The 8641-nt window shown below is 44.2% G+C and overlaps 5 non-coding genes across 5 annotated transcripts in view; all 5 read left to right on the plus strand.

Annotated features, from left to right (window-relative positions):
- Nucleotides 1-118, plus strand: part of LOC125788726 (5S ribosomal RNA) — a 119-nt gene extending 1 nt beyond the window's left edge. The window contains exon 1 of the ribosomal RNA XR_007429772.1: nt 1-118. This exon is cut by the window's left edge and continues 1 nt beyond it. This is a non-coding gene — a ribosomal RNA (5S ribosomal RNA).
- A 110-nt stretch (nt 119-228) lies between these two features.
- On the plus strand, nt 229-347 carry LOC125788727 (5S ribosomal RNA). The gene has a single exon (XR_007429773.1). It is a non-coding gene; the product is annotated as a 5S ribosomal RNA (ribosomal RNA).
- A 110-nt stretch (nt 348-457) lies between these two features.
- Nucleotides 458-576, plus strand: LOC125788728 (5S ribosomal RNA). Its single transcript, XR_007429774.1, has one exon. It is a non-coding gene; the product is annotated as a 5S ribosomal RNA (ribosomal RNA).
- Nucleotides 577-686: 110 nt separating this feature from the next.
- LOC125788730 (5S ribosomal RNA) lies at nt 687-805 on the plus strand. The gene has a single exon (XR_007429776.1). It is a non-coding gene; the product is annotated as a 5S ribosomal RNA (ribosomal RNA).
- Nucleotides 806-915: 110 nt separating this feature from the next.
- Nucleotides 916-1034, plus strand: LOC125788743 (5S ribosomal RNA). The gene has a single exon (XR_007429788.1). It is a non-coding gene; the product is annotated as a 5S ribosomal RNA (ribosomal RNA).
- The last annotated feature ends 7607 nt before the right edge of the window (nt 1035-8641 follow it).

The raw sequence follows: 8641 nt of genomic DNA on the forward strand, positions 1-8641 counted from the left end.
CTTACGGTCACACTACCCTGAGAACGCCCGATCTCGTCTGATCTCGGAAGCTAAGCAGGGTTTGGCCTGGTTAGTACTTGGATGGGAGACCACCTGGGAATACCAGGTGCTGTAAGCTTTTCCCCTCTTGCTTCCATTACCATGGTCTTGTTATACATTACTAGTTTGTTATCTGAAACCCAACATAGATGAAGTTGCATAAGTAGTCTTGATGAGAGCTCTGCAATGGCTTACGGTCACACTACCCTGAGAACGCCCGATCTCGTCTGATCTCGGAAGCTAAGCAGGGTTTGGCCTGGTTAGTACTTGGATGGGAGACCACCTGGGAATACCAGGTGCTGTAAGCTTTTCCCCTTTTGCTTCCATTACCATGGTCTTGTTATACATTACTAGTTTGTTATCTGAAACCCAACATAGATGAAGTTGCATAAGTAGTCTTGATGAGAGCTCTGCAATGGCTTACGGTCACACTACCCTGAGAACGCCCGATCTCGTCTGATCTCGGAAGCTAAGCAGGGTTTGGCCTGGTTAGTACTTGGATGGGAGACCACCTGGGAATACCAGGTGCTGTAAGCTTTTCCCCTCTTGCTTCCATTACCATGGTCTTGTTATACATTACTAGTTTGTTATCTGAAACCCAACATAGATGAAGTTGCATAAGTAGTCTTGATGAGAGCTCTGCAATGGCTTACGGTCACACTACCCTGAGAACGCCCGATCTCGTCTGATCTCGGAAGCTAAGCAGGGTTTGGCCTGGTTAGTACTTGGATGGGAGACCACCTGGGAATACCAGGTGCTGTAAGCTTTTCCCCTCTTGCTTCCATTACCATGGTCTTGTTATACATTACTAGTTTGTTATCTGAAACCCAACATAGATGAAGTTGCATAAGTAGTCTTGATGAGAGCTCTACAATGGCTTACTGTCACACTACCCTGAGAACGCCCGATCTCGTCTGATCTCGGAAGCTAAGCAGGGTTTGGCCTGGTTAGTACTTGGATGGGAGACCACCTGGGAATACCAGGTGCTGTAAGCTTTTCCCCTCTTGCTTCCATTACCATGGTCTTGTTATACATTACTTGTTTGTTATCTGAAACCCAACATAGATGAAGTTGCATAAGTAGTGTGGAAGATTATAAAATAACAAGCTTAGCTTAAGATAATCATGCTTGCTAAAACCTTAACCTAATGCTTACCTAATGATTAAAACACATATTTGCCTTAACCTATGAATCTAAAATATATATTACACAAATAGATCTATGAAAGCTACAAATCTATACTCTACTAATCATTAATTACTGAATCAAGAATTAGCCACTAATCCACACGTATACATTTTACATTTTATATTTTTATACTTGATTAATTGAATCATTTCATATTTTTATATTTGATTAATTGAATCACTAAATGCTTCTCATATTAAAACAGCAATGACTTGTGTGTGTGTCTCTGACATTTGAATGGCCCAACCGAGAAAGCACGCTTCCTCGTCTTACTGGTAAACATCTTGAGGTTACAGAGGCTAGCAGACTAAAAGAGTTCCTCTTTTACTCCTGGGCTCTAGAGGAGTTCCTCTTTTCCGCCTACGTTCTAGGAAAGGTCAGCAACAAGAGAGCCGGATTAACACACCAGTAAAAACATACATTTTCTAGCCTTACAGTTAAAGATTGCGTCTAACAAAATTATACATGCAGCTTCAAGCTATGTTAAAATATACTAACTAATTAATCTTACTGTAGGTCTAGTAGAACTAATTAATCTGACTGTAGAATGTAGCAAAATTATTATCAATAAAACAGAGTATGAACTAAAGAGGAACCGTGCCTTGTTGACCTTAAGACATGTCGCAAAGGGGAGAAATGATTCTCCCTTGTCACCTTGGCAAGGGAAGTTGACCACCTACTATTTCTCAGAAGCAAAGGTTAAGACAACTTTCAAGTTCCTCAGAAGTCTGGAAAAATGAAGTAAACAATATGATATACCATATTTGGAAAGATAGCATAAAAATTAGAAGCCACCTAGCAACAAGGTACGTCACAGAAGGGTATACGTCACCCAAGGGTATAAGGATGGAGTCAGAAATGTCGAAGGTCAGAAGAACTGGGGTAACGTCTTAGAATACATGCCTGTAATTGTTCTTCTCCAGAATTCTGAAATAAAATCATACTTGTTCATTCTCAATCTCCGTGTCGACTGAATCCCTGGATCAACGAACATTCAACAGGAAAGCTAACAGAAAGCTTTTCCAACATTTTGGTGACCATCCGACGTGATCCAGGGTTTCGGCCGGCGAGGACCAGCTGACAGACTTCATCACTCTTCTGGGCCCATCCTAAACAGGTGAGCAGATTGCCTTTTTTATTAAAAATCTGCATATTGGCTATGTAAAACATACAGAATGAGTGATGGGTTCCAGTAGGCTAACGTCCTGGTAAATTGGATTGAACAACTAGAATTTTTTTTCTTCTTCTCTTTCTTCTATTTTATGTTAAGGAAACCGGTATTAAAGGATAAAAAAGGATAACAGTGCTATTGAAACTAGGGTGGTGGCGTACCCGAATCTGCCCATATTGGGTTAGATTAAAGGCTAGGACGTGGTGTTCCTTGAAAGTGGTTAATTCTAAATAAAATAAAGGACCGGGAGGGTGGCGTCCCCCCCCACTTCTGATCAAGGTGGGATAATTGCTGGGAAAAGACGGGGTCATCCCGAGGTGTGGTCCACCTTAAACCCAGACAGTTATACAAACTGCTGGGAGATTTTTAAAACTTTTTTATTTTCTTTATTTTAAGTTTTTAGTTTAAAGAGCGAGCACTGAAATACTCTGCAGTAGTGTTTTCTGCTCAGGAGCAGGAAAGTAGGAAAGAGTATGTAGTTTAAATAAAAATAAGAAAAACAAAATAAAAATACATGCTATTGGTATTGTACAACTAAGGTAAAGCAAGTGTTAATTGTTGATTTAATTGTTGTATGTGATTTGTGCGCGCAGGGGGTTAAATAACATAATAATAAAATATATACATATATAAAATAAATAGGATAGTTGGAGTATACTTAACAATTCTACAGAACAATGGGTGTAATTTACTTGTTTAACTGATAATGACTGAACACTGGGTATGGGTGTTAGATGGCCATGACATTATCCGCCCTGAGATAAGAGAAAATGCTTTGATTGATAGTACAGATGGTTCAAGTACTGTATGCACCCCACAGGAACGTTTTCTAATTACTCAGAATTTGCAGCTTCTTCCTACAAGTAGAATAATTCACTCTGTGCGGTTAACGGTGGGAAAGGACGCCCTTTTTAAAATTACTACATTCTTCGCAGTTGACCATCCGAACGGCATTGCGGTATACTCAACGTGTGAGTCAGTATTAATGATTGACAGTGATGTTCAGTCTGTGTTAAACCCACCTTTCTCGACCATTCATTTTCTGGGGAGTGACAGCAGTGACAGTACTGATAGCAGCAGCGATAGTGATGAGATGGTGACTGAATAGACACAGTAAAAGGGGTTGCGTTGTTTTTGTTGCTACTTTAGTAGCAAAATTGTTGTTTGGTTTTGACATAGTGCATCTCCTCTTTTGTTACATTTGAGTATTGTTGGGAATAATTTTTTGTACACAGTGATATGGCATACAGTACAATGCATAATGATTGAGGAATGGGCATGGTTTGTAGAAACAAACCCCATTTTTAAACAGGATATATTGAATTATGCCATTATTTACAAAGAAGAAGATGTGATTCATACACCTACTGAGAGCCAGATACAGGGAATAGTTGAACATTTGTCTCTTGCTCCAAATAGTACAGTGATTTATTCTGCACGTGTTCAGGAACATCAGGTGGCTATATTTTTGATAACTACCTACTTTGCTACGCCAATTGAGAGGGGACTCATCATTGACTCCTCCTGTACCGGAGTGATAGTTCCTGATATAGTGCAATCCGTATTAAACCCACCATACCTTCCTATACATTTTTGTTAAATATAAAGTGTAAATATAGAGATCCTAATCGGAATTTCTTGTTCTTTTTCTGTTTCCTTTGCTTATGTGCTGATTGTCTGACTTGGAGCTTCGTTTGGACAACTAGTTCGAAAATCCTCGCGTGTGGAAACCTAACGGTGCTAACAAAACACGCTTGAGTTGATCAGTAGAACTAAAGACCAAAACAGGTGAGTCCAGTCTTGATCAAAACATGGCAAATATAGACCCTGGTATAGAATTTGATAATAAATTCGGCCCAGGCAATTGGCAGTGGAAATCTCTTGCAGGTCAGATTGCAGGTTTAGCTAACGCAGTAGGGGAGTTTACTGGGAGTAAAAAGAGGGAGGATCTTTTGGCTAAGACCCTTAAACTGAATGTTGAGGCATGGACCAGAGAACAAGAGGGAGGCTGTGTAACTGAGGGTGTCTCCCTAATGGGTGTTTTCAACTATATGCTTATCTGTAAAACTGACACAGTGAAAAAGGCGCGCAAGACTTTCAGTACAGTCAGCATACTAAAACGGGCAGGGGCGAGACGTAGATTGAAAACTGCTGAGCGTGAATTGGCAGAACTGAAAGTACTGCGGGGAATCCTTTTGGGCATTTTGCCAGAGATGGTTACACACACAAAGGAGGAAGTTCCCCCAGCGGAGCAGAGCACTTCTGAAACTGCTCTCCAGGAACTCAATGACTCTACTACTAAGCCACAACAGGAAGCAGCAGTTCCGCCCCCACCATACCACACCACACTCAGCCCACGCAATCCATTCACACCTCAGCAGACTGATAAAAATACACCAGTTACTCACATGCTGCCAGTCATTACTATTAATTCAGGAAGAGTCACTATTGAACATCCTAACACTTCCTCACACAACACATATGCTGATTTGAATGAACAGCTTACTCAAATGAGGATTAATGCTACAGCACCTCAGCCAGCAGAGCCTTTTGTTGACTCTACACCAACTGATCCTTTTAGCAATCGCAAGCAGCATGAGTGTCCAGACCACGCCCAATCCCTGAGCAACATGACCACTTACTCTGACTTGGACATGGACTTAGACGTTACAGGGCCTATTCCGCCACCTAGGGGTAGGGTTAACATAACAGCAGAGTTACATGGGGAAATAGATGACACAGACTTACATGGGCATGACAAGCATAAAGGTGCAGCTACTAACAGACGTGAATACAAGGTTCATGACAAACGGGATAGGGACAGACGACAGGATAGTAGACTTACACAAACACATGATTGGGACGGCAGGCAGGAGGACTATGACGGTGAGGATGAGGACACCTCCACTGAGACTGATTCCCTACATGAAAGGGTTGACAGGGTGGGAGCTTTGTTAGACATATCAAGAGACCTACTTAACACCACCATGCAGGTACGCCGTCAGCTATCTGACGCAGTTGAACAAGATGACCACCATGTCCCGAGACAGTCAACAAGACATACTAAACCCCCTGTCAGATTCCCTGATGTGGAACAACCAGCAAACAATCTTCCATTGCTAACTAGTGGCAATGGAAACCCTAAATATGTGCCTTTATCATTAACAGATGCACAAACTATAGCTGATCAGCTTCCATCCCTCACTAGTGGGGCAGCCCCTTGGTTGAGAAAGCTTGATAGCTTAACGGGAGGACTCACCCTGGCTTTGGGTGATTTTAGGAATTTAATTAATAGGTCAACCACCAGCATGGAGGTGGCTGAACTAGAACGACAGGCCCTCATTACAACCGCTGCCAACAGTGAACCATTTCATTTGTACTCCCAGAACATATCTGATGTCATGCGACACATGTGGCCAACCAGGGCTGCTGCCACTGTGCCAGTTATCAGACCAATCCGGGTGAGCATCTCAGCAAGGCGGTGGAAGACTGGACCAACAGCGCTGGAACCCACCCTTCTAGGCCTCAAACAGCGTTGTGGTGGAGAAATGCTATTCTATCAGGTCTACCCAATTACATTAAGGTTAAGGTTGAGGATGATCCAGATATGGGGCCAGATAAACCTCATGACCAATGGGTGAGGCATATTCTATTCCATATGAATAAACACAAGGATAGGCAGGTTGAGGCAGCCAAACAGAAAAACCAGATGGAACTGGAACTGTTGAAAACTCAGCTACTAGAAGCTAGAAAAAATGTGAAGGATTCTAAGAATAAACCAAAAACAGACACCATGCTGCCAGTTGTCCAGCAAGCTGCACCACCGGTGCAACAGACTCAACAGCAGTATCTGCCACCCCAGCAATTGCCACAACCAACTTTGGCCCAACCCAATTCTAATCAAGGTCAATCCAATTACAGTGGACCCTATGTGGCGAACAGGGGACGGGGACGTGGAAGGGGGCGTGGCAGAGGCCCACCTGTTTCACGTGCCTGTTTCAGATGCGGTAAATTTGATCATTGGGCAGCACAGTGCACTACTGCTCTTCCAACCCAGCCCCATTGGATGTCGATGCAGAATTCGGCACAAGGCACGTACCGTCCACCATTCCAGCCTCAATGGACACCCAATCAACATGTGGCACTTGGCACGGCGGCACCACCAACCCAGACCCACTGGGCACCCAACCACCATGCAGCACCAGGACAACCTCCAGCTGGACAATACAGCATGGAGCCCTGGGGTGGACAATGACGGGGCCCAGAGGAGCACCAGCACAGCATGGGAATGGCAGAACCCATGCTGTCACTGACCGTCGGTACCCTTGAGATCCCTTTCCTGGTGGATACGGGGCTACATGGTCTACATTGACAACTGCACTACCAGCCAACATGATGAGCAACCAATCCGTGCAGGTCAGGGGCTTCTCGGGGACTTCAACTTCACTGCCAAAGACCAAACCACTCCAGGTGCACAACGACATACAGACTGTCTTACACTCCTTTCTGATTGCACCTCAAGCACCACTGAACATTTGTGGTAGAGACTTATTGATGAAAATGGGTGTTTCCATTTTGTGTTCACCTGATGGCCTGACGCTGACATGGCTAAGCGGGCAGCAACGCATAAGACTTTCTGGATACACCGAGGGCATGTATCTCTTGCAGACTGGTCAAGACGAGACTGTGGACATATACTGGGGACTGTTGAATGATGACCAACCCCACACACCACAAACTCTTGAACTCTTTCAGCAATGGGCACCGTGGATCAGAGCATTGGCACCCTATGCCCCGCCTGCCGACCCGTACCACGTTACCCTGTTCTATGACGTAGGGGGAGACATTACATATTATGACACCTTCCAATCTGAATTGCAAGATACACAGTGGGAGGTCCAAACTAATGGCCTGTATTGTGGTCCTGAAGGAGTGGCAGCTCCTGTTACTTTGACACCACAGCAGTACAGCTGGTACAAAATGGATGAGACTGCAGCACCACACATGTCACTGGCTCTACACCCTAAACATGAGGCTAAGCAATTAGGACCCATGGTCAAACGTGCAAATGCGGCTACAGATTGGGTACAAACTCAGATCCCTGATGTGATGTTTTCCATAAGCACAAACACATATCACATCAGAGCTACTAACATTGAAACTGTTACAATGGAGCACCAGCTCCTGCCACGCCATCATGGCTGTGAAGATTCTGACCACCCAGACTCCATTGCCATGCTGGAATCTCTACCGGATGTTTTGTGGTCACAGGGTCCAGATGATGTAGGTTTTGTGGATCAGCCCCAGGTATCATTTAACATGGCCACACCTGAACCAATTTGGGTACCACAATATAGACACAAACCGGAGGCTATGGCCTCATTGGACAAAACCATTCAGGCACTCTTACAGGCCGGGGTACTGGAGCAATGCCAATCCGATTGGAATACTCCAATTTTGCCAGTACCTAAAAAAGAACCTGGTCAATACCGTATGGCACATGATCTGAGAGCTATAAATGCGGCACTAGCTACTAGCACCATACCAGTCCCAAACCCTTACACAACACTATCAGAACTAGGTCCAGACATGAAATGGTTTACTTGTATCGATTTGGCTAATGCTTTCTTTTGTGTACCATTGGCTGAGCACTGTAGGGACGTATGTGCATTTACACACAGGGGTATTCAGTATCGATACAGTAGATTGCCACAGGGCTTTGCCCTGAGCCCGGGATTGTTCAATCAAGCTCTTAGACGTAGTTTGGACTCTTGTAACCTTCCTGAAGGCTCCATTCTTTCTCAGTATGTCGATGACTTACTGGTTGGCGGCACAACGCCAGAGACGTGCTTAAACGCCACAAAAGCAGTGCTGGAATGTTTGGCCAATGCAGGGTACAAAGTCTCTAGGAGTAAGTTGCAATGTTGTAGAACACGGGTAACTTTTCTGGGGAGAGTGGTCACACAGGGCTCAACAGGCATGTCCGCCTCACACAGATCTACAATTCTGTCACACACTAAACCAATTACGGTTAGGGATATGTTGACATTTTTGGGCCTAGCTGGCTACAGCAGACAATACATTCCTGACTTTGTAGGACAAACGCAACCACTGAGGGACATGGTGAAATCCTTGGGCATGAGAAACCTTAGTGGGGTACTTTCCTGGACAGTAGAAGCAGAGCAGGCTTTCATTGCTGTAAAACAAGCTTTAGCGACTGCAGCTGACCTATCTAGACCTGAC

The sequence above is a fragment of the Astyanax mexicanus genome, unplaced genomic scaffold, assembly GCF_023375975.1.
Source record: "Astyanax mexicanus isolate ESR-SI-001 unplaced genomic scaffold, AstMex3_surface scaffold_111, whole genome shotgun sequence".
Classification (NCBI taxonomy): domain Eukaryota; kingdom Metazoa; phylum Chordata; class Actinopteri; order Characiformes; family Acestrorhamphidae; genus Astyanax; species Astyanax mexicanus.